Source organism: Lacerta agilis, chromosome 2 (assembly GCF_009819535.1).
Source record: "Lacerta agilis isolate rLacAgi1 chromosome 2, rLacAgi1.pri, whole genome shotgun sequence".
NCBI lineage: Eukaryota > Metazoa > Chordata > Lepidosauria > Squamata > Lacertidae > Lacerta > Lacerta agilis.
The window spans coordinates 23,034,951-23,041,760 of record NC_046313.1 but is presented as its reverse complement, the minus strand read 5'-3'; positions in this window follow the sequence as shown (position 1 = coordinate 23,041,760).

Below are 6,810 nucleotides of genomic sequence, written 5' to 3'. Positions count from 1 at the left end.
TCCCAGCTTTAACCTGCTGGTTTTGCTTGAACTAACTTCAGAGATGAAGCTGGCAGAAGCAGGAACCCACTGCAGAGAACTGGGTGGGTGGGGGGAGATCATCATCATCATCATCATCATCATCATTATTTTAATAGTCTGTCATATTGCTTGTTTTAATCTGCAAGGTGACTTGGGCAGGTTTTGAGGAAAGATGGCAGGGTTCGTGCTGCAATTGAGCAGAGCCTGCTGAGTTGGGGAAGCAAGGTGAAAAGGGGGGGAAGAGCCAACGTCTTGTTTCTTTTTCATAAAACGGAGAGAAAGCAATAAAGCAAAAGGCATTTCCTACAGGTAGCCATTAAATCATTTGGTGCGCAGGTCTCTGGAGAGAGATACCAGCCCTCTTTCCTTTCCAGAATGGGCTGTTTCTGACCATTTCTCATGCAATGCTCAGTGTCTTCACCTGGGTCTCTCTGGGTTTTAACCCAGACTCATGCCACAGTTCCTTTGGAGATGGGTCTTCACCCATGCATCACTTTCAAAGAATTCTGAATGGGTCTCCAGTGACACTGTCCAAGGTTTCTGTTTTTCTCGTGATAATGTGCTAATAGCCTGAGACCAGAATACATTCTCTCTACACGCCATCATTTGTCAAAATCACTACACGATGCTGGAAACGGGGTGGAAGAGAGAGGGAAGACAAAGGAGAGTGAACATGGCTCTGCTTTTCTTTTCTCTCCCATGTGGTTCTCCCTTAATCTCTAAAACATCTGATTGGACTTCAGAAAAATAAGCAGTGCTGGTTTTCTTTTCCTTCCACATTTATGAGATCACTGAGCATCTTCTTTATATATTGGAAAAAAATATGCAAAATTAGATTTCTTCAAGAGTAATTTCAGCACCTTTAGGGCACCATGAAGTTTGACCACGTGCCAATTGTTTCATAATTAAGTCGCCATTCAAATTTATACTGTTAAACGGGAATCTCTGGCACTTGTTGTGCTTTGGTTTAGTTCTCATGAACAATCCCTGCAGACCACATAAAAACAGTTCACTAGTCCGCACTAGTTCCAACTTTTGGATTTTCTTCAAGGGAAGCCCCACATACAGCAGTCCATCCCAGAGGTTATGAGAGTGTGGATAACTGTAGCCAGGCTGTCCTTGTCCAGAAAAAGCCCTAGGCCTATGCACCAACTGAAGGTAAATGTAAGCTCTCCTAGCTGCTGAGGTCACCTGGACCTCCAGTGGCAATGACAAGTTTTGTGAGCACCCCCAAACTGTCAACCAGCAACTACATCCAGAACATGATGTTCCACCAAACCCTGGGCCTGGGAACCACTCTGCTGCAGAAACTCCACCTTGTCTGGATTCAGTTTCAATTTGTTGGTCCATGTCCAGCCCATTACTGCCTCCAGAAACTGTTTCAGGACCTTTGTTGCCTCTCCTACTACCAACAGAACAGAGAGATCCATAATGCACAATCATACTTAGGTCAATAACCACAATCGTTATCCTCTTTTATCCCCGGTTAAATAAATATATGCTGGTGCCCATATGCTGGTGCAAGGTGATAGGATACAGGCCACTTTATTTTCCAGCATCGTGTAACTTGAAGTTCATAACACATAAATTTTATCCAGACATTGAATAGATGGACTTTGCAACATTTGTTGGCAACCCCAGGATTTTTGCAATGAGTGAAAGTGGTTCAGCTAAACTTTGCAACTCAACTTTTCCTTTGTTAACATGTTGTGATTGGTTTTATGGGGCAGTGATAGACATTTAAACATAAGGGGACATAAGCTATTTTGTGATGCTACTCGCCTTCTCCTCACCAAGTTCCTAACTTTAAATCATTTAACAGGCAACTGCACTTTTCCTCCTCCCCCAAACAGACCAATATCTCGCTTTATTTGAAACCAGGGCATGAAACCAAGCTCTTTTCTCTGATTACGCTTTATGTGTGATCCACTTCAGTTTCTGCTGGCAGCCCTCCCATCCATTGGTGTCTCCCCTTCAGTGGCCAGGAGTCCAATTAGACTTCACCTCAGGTAACTCTTCAAAAGAAAATTCTAATAATGTTAATTTGATGGGCGACATGTCAGAGAGTGGGGAGTGGAATAACAACCCGAAATCTGGCATTAACCTGTGGTGGAAAACTAGCCAGGGGGTATTTCCACCAGAAAGCTTGGAAAATCTTCAATGGATTGGGGAGAGGGGAGGAAGGCAGGCAGAGAAGAGAAGGCGATGTGGTTCTTTGCCAGGGTCGGCTTCTAAGCAAACATTCATGGATTAAGTTTCAGGTTTTGGGTTACAGAACATTGGCCAATAATTAGCTACACTTGATACCGGGAATACTGGCAAGAAACCGATACGGAGCCTTTTACTCTTTCGATGCTCGCTAGGATTGATCTCGTACTGACTACAGCTGTCTTCATTGGAGTTGCTGTGATTAATAGTAGACTCTGCCTCCTTCTTGATTAAATGCTTTGGATTTGTGAGCGATGCCCTCATTGCCTGTCTTTTACAAATTATAGAAGGGTTATTTGCAATGAATGATAAAAAAGGCCATCAAGGGAGCTTCAGGGGAAGAAAATGTTTGAACTGAGGTATAAGAGCTGCACTCTGGCCAGTGGAACATACTCTCCTCGATTTATAGGATTGCGAGCCTTATAGGCTCAGAAATCTTGATTCATAACATTGAATTTAAAAGTGACCGTGGTACTTTTCAGTAATACTTCTGTATTTTTCTGTTCTAAGGAAGGAGACAAAGCAGACATACCTTGATGAAGAGAAAAGGTGGCAATACAGAGGTGTGGAACTCCACTGAAAAATAATAATAACAGTAGCGACCACTAAACTATTCCCTCAATATTATTTTGATCTTTCGTTCAACCTGGAGCAACAAAATCTGCATTCATTTTAGGTCAAAGTCAATTTTTTGAACACAACTGTATCTGGAGGTTTCCTTTTCACCCCTCCCAGATGCTCAGAAAGGGGTGTTTCACCCATTCTATTTCTAAGTGCACATCTGGAATGTGTTCATGTAGTGGTTGGTTCAATAGCAAGCAGCCAATAGCAGGACAGTGCTGAGCAACTATTTCATGCATACAGCATGCAAATATAGTGAAAGTATTCTTGCCTGTTCAGCATCTCTTAAAACATGCAGTGTTTAAGAGCATCCCTTAAAACACACAGTGCAGATTGCAGAATTGTCTAGGGGACTTTGATACGCTGTCATTTATATGTTTTGTCAAATTATTTATATACGGTTATTGGCGCTCCAGCCAGGACTGGCTCTAGGTGTATTGTTCTCCTTCCCTCATGTGGTATCACCTCCAGCCTGTCTCTTCAAAGCATGTAGAAGTTTCTTAGCAGACATCAACAAAGAGAAAGATTTCACCACTTCAGCTTGCTTCTCTTTCTGCAGAATTCAATCATAAAGATATAAAGCCTAGGCTTGGAGGGGACCCCTCCCTTATAAGAATAGTGTGCGATACATAAGTAGCAGTCAAGTACAACATTCCTTTTTTTCCTAGAGTGGGGGAATGTTTGGTCCAGCCAGTTTCCTCCTGGCTGGGATATACTTCCTTTTGCATGTGACTAGAGGTGGGCGTGTCCTTACCTATCCAGATAAAAAAACTACACAACCATCTATCTCTTTTTGACATCCTCCATTATTGGAGCAGCTCTTTTTAGCTAGAGATGCTCTGTTGGCTTGCGGCCAACACTGGGATTATCTCCATATGGGATAGATCCACATGTATATACCTTGTAACTAAGTCTGCCTTCAGGGGTCCATCGGTGAACTGATGTGAGTAAACTACTTTTATATACTTTACCCAAAATTGTGGTGTGTTTATTCTTTAGAGAGGTATAAAAGGGAACTTGCCAGGAATCTAACAGTGAGAGGCTTACACAAGCCTGCAACCAGCTATCTGCTGTGTGTTTAAAAGGGGAATGTAAAACTCTGCTAAGTAAAGGAAGTTGCTAGCGCAAGTTAGGAAGGATATTATTAAATAATATATCCTCTCCTGCCTCCCTGAACATTCCCACAAATAGGCAGTGATCAATGAGCTTCCTTTTATTCCCACCTTAATTAGAGGTCCTGCTGTATTGTTATGTGGTGTCCATTCTTTTTATTGCATCTATGTACACACAGAGATGTTTCATGTTCCCCCTTTTGGCTGCAGTGTAATTTCTGCTTTGCAAAAAGAAAATCTCCCTCTCTGACTCTCAAGGTCGAAGTGACATGTGAAGGCACACACTATGTACCAGGTAATGCCAACTCTAGACATGGCTTACAAACTTGCAAAGGTAAACTTTGCAAATATACACTTTTGGTATCTAGCTGCAATATAATTTCCCTTGGCCTTCATCATCCCAGAGACTGTGGCTCTCCTCCCCCCCTTTTTTCTTACATTACTGTTTCTACATCAATAGTCACCTTCTCTCAAGCATAAAGTATATGAGCACATTTTTTGACTGTAGGGTATTTGCACAAGAGAAAATGGGAAGGAAGAAGTAGAGACATGTTTTAACTTTCTGACAAATAGTTTTTACAATCAGGGATTCCAGCACCAGCAAAAGAGTGAGGACAGAAAAATGGTTCCCAGTGGCAGAAGCCAGGTTCTCCTCTAACATCAGGATGAGTGAGGAAATCAAGGGAACCACAACTTTGCTACTGTGAGAATAACCACAAATAAAGGGAGACAGGCAGATAGGAAAAGGAGCGTGTTGCTCCCTGTGCACATTTGCTTGCCAGCTACAGCTGGGCACAGATTTATTGCTCTTTTCTCCTCCTCATAGCTGAGTGCACATTTATAGTTATTTACTCCTCTCTCTATCTCATGAGCTAGATTTTCCTTCTTCCAGAGTATGAAAATGGCCCAAAACATAGTTTTGCATTTGTTTTAAAACCTTTGCTCAGATTAAGTCAACCTTACCACAATTTGCTTTCATTAAAACTTCCCAAGGAAGCCACCCAGACAGTAGGACAAAGTAAGTCAATGTCCCTTCCATGTCCCATCTTGGCTCCATCCCTCCCCAAGAGTGACTCTGGACAACTTTGGAATAGGCCCTCAGTGTATCTGAGGGTATACAGTGAAAAACTGAAGTTTCAGATGAACTTGTGTTTAATAGAGTGGAACAATTTAAAATAAACATCGTTTTTAAAGGGCTAAACTACTGTTTTGGGAAACTTGGGGGGCAGTGTTTCCCATGACCATTTTTACACCCCCCCCATGGCTTTAGAATGTTCTACTATTCATTTACATTGTCCTGTCTTGTTCTCTTTTGATGTTTCCTTCCTTCCTTCCTTCCTTCCTCCCTCCCCCCCCTCTCTCTCTCTCTCTCTCACTCACACAAACACACCTCCCCTCTCTCTCACATACACACACACCCTGGAGATATAATTGCATAGTCAAAACTCTACCATCCTTGACATGAATACCCAGGAAGCAGACAGAAGCAATAACCAAAAAGGAGGGAGATGCAGATGAAGTCCAAGAGATAAGGAAACAGTGAGGATAAACAGCATTTAAACAACAACAACAACCATGAACATTCTCACAATGACCCTTTCAAACACAATGAAATTCTTATATGTCTTCTAGGGAAGGGTGAATCTCTCTATTTCAGTTTTTCTCCATTTCACATGTTTCTGTTCTTAAGTTCACTTATCATTTCCACATTAGTTTGAGGCTTGTTTATTTTTCAAAAAAAATCATCTTGAAGATTAACCAGCGTTTAGTGGGAATTTCTCTTAATAAATGTATTTTTGTATGCAATTTCGCCTAATATGCACATTTCCCCAAGCAATTTCCCCATGTCCAATGCTGTTATTTTCAATAATATGTGCATTTTATGTACGCCACACCCTACTGTATACACTTTTGCACACATTACTTGCCCAGACAATTGTATTGCAAAATTTGAAGAAGAGCAGATTTTGAAGAATGGCTGTGCTTCAGTTTGCGCATTAATTCCCGGAAGTACAAATTATATTGGTTCTCCTTTAAATGCAAGCTGAACTATATGGCCCAGCCCTAATCTCTTCCCTCAAACATGATGCATATCAGATTCCTTATCTACCAATTCTACACCTTGTATCTTTCTGCTAAAAACTTGTATTTGCCTAACTTCTCCCTACACACCACGAATGCCGCAATTACTTGTACCCAGGCAGCACTGAGAAGGAAAGAGTTTCCTTTATTTGTCTCTGTAATAAAAATGTTGGTAAGACCAGCCTTGCGTGTGTATATTTTTTTCAAGACTGGTGGAGAAAATAGGGGTATCTTGTGTGGCGTGCATGTGTACATAAATGGGAATCTATTGGTGACATCCAATTTTCGGAGCATCCATTTCAGCTTGAACTGCATTGAGTTTTAATCAAATAACTGATTTGATTTATCAGCTAAAGCTGTTAACTGACTAGAGCAAAGCTCATAAATTGGTTGTCATCCCTAATGAATAATAGCCTTGAAAGAAAAGGTTCCAAAAACAGACGACGTGACTACTAGCAACGTGCCGAAGAGACATTTGAGTGCCAAAAAGGAGCCCATAGAGCTCCTTCAGCAATATGTTTCACCCAGGGCTGGGGCATCACTGCAGAGAATCCACATGCTGTTTTTGATATCCATTAATCATCTGGCTAATTTGTTTTCACACAGGAGCGCTGACAGCAAATGAATGTTATTGCAGCAAGAACACAGTGCATAATCCAGACTATTATGGCCATAGCGCTGATGAAAACGGCTGTTCCATGTGTATTTTCTATGTGCCAGCCTTTGTCTAACTATGAATGTAAATATGTCTCTTTTTTATTCACAT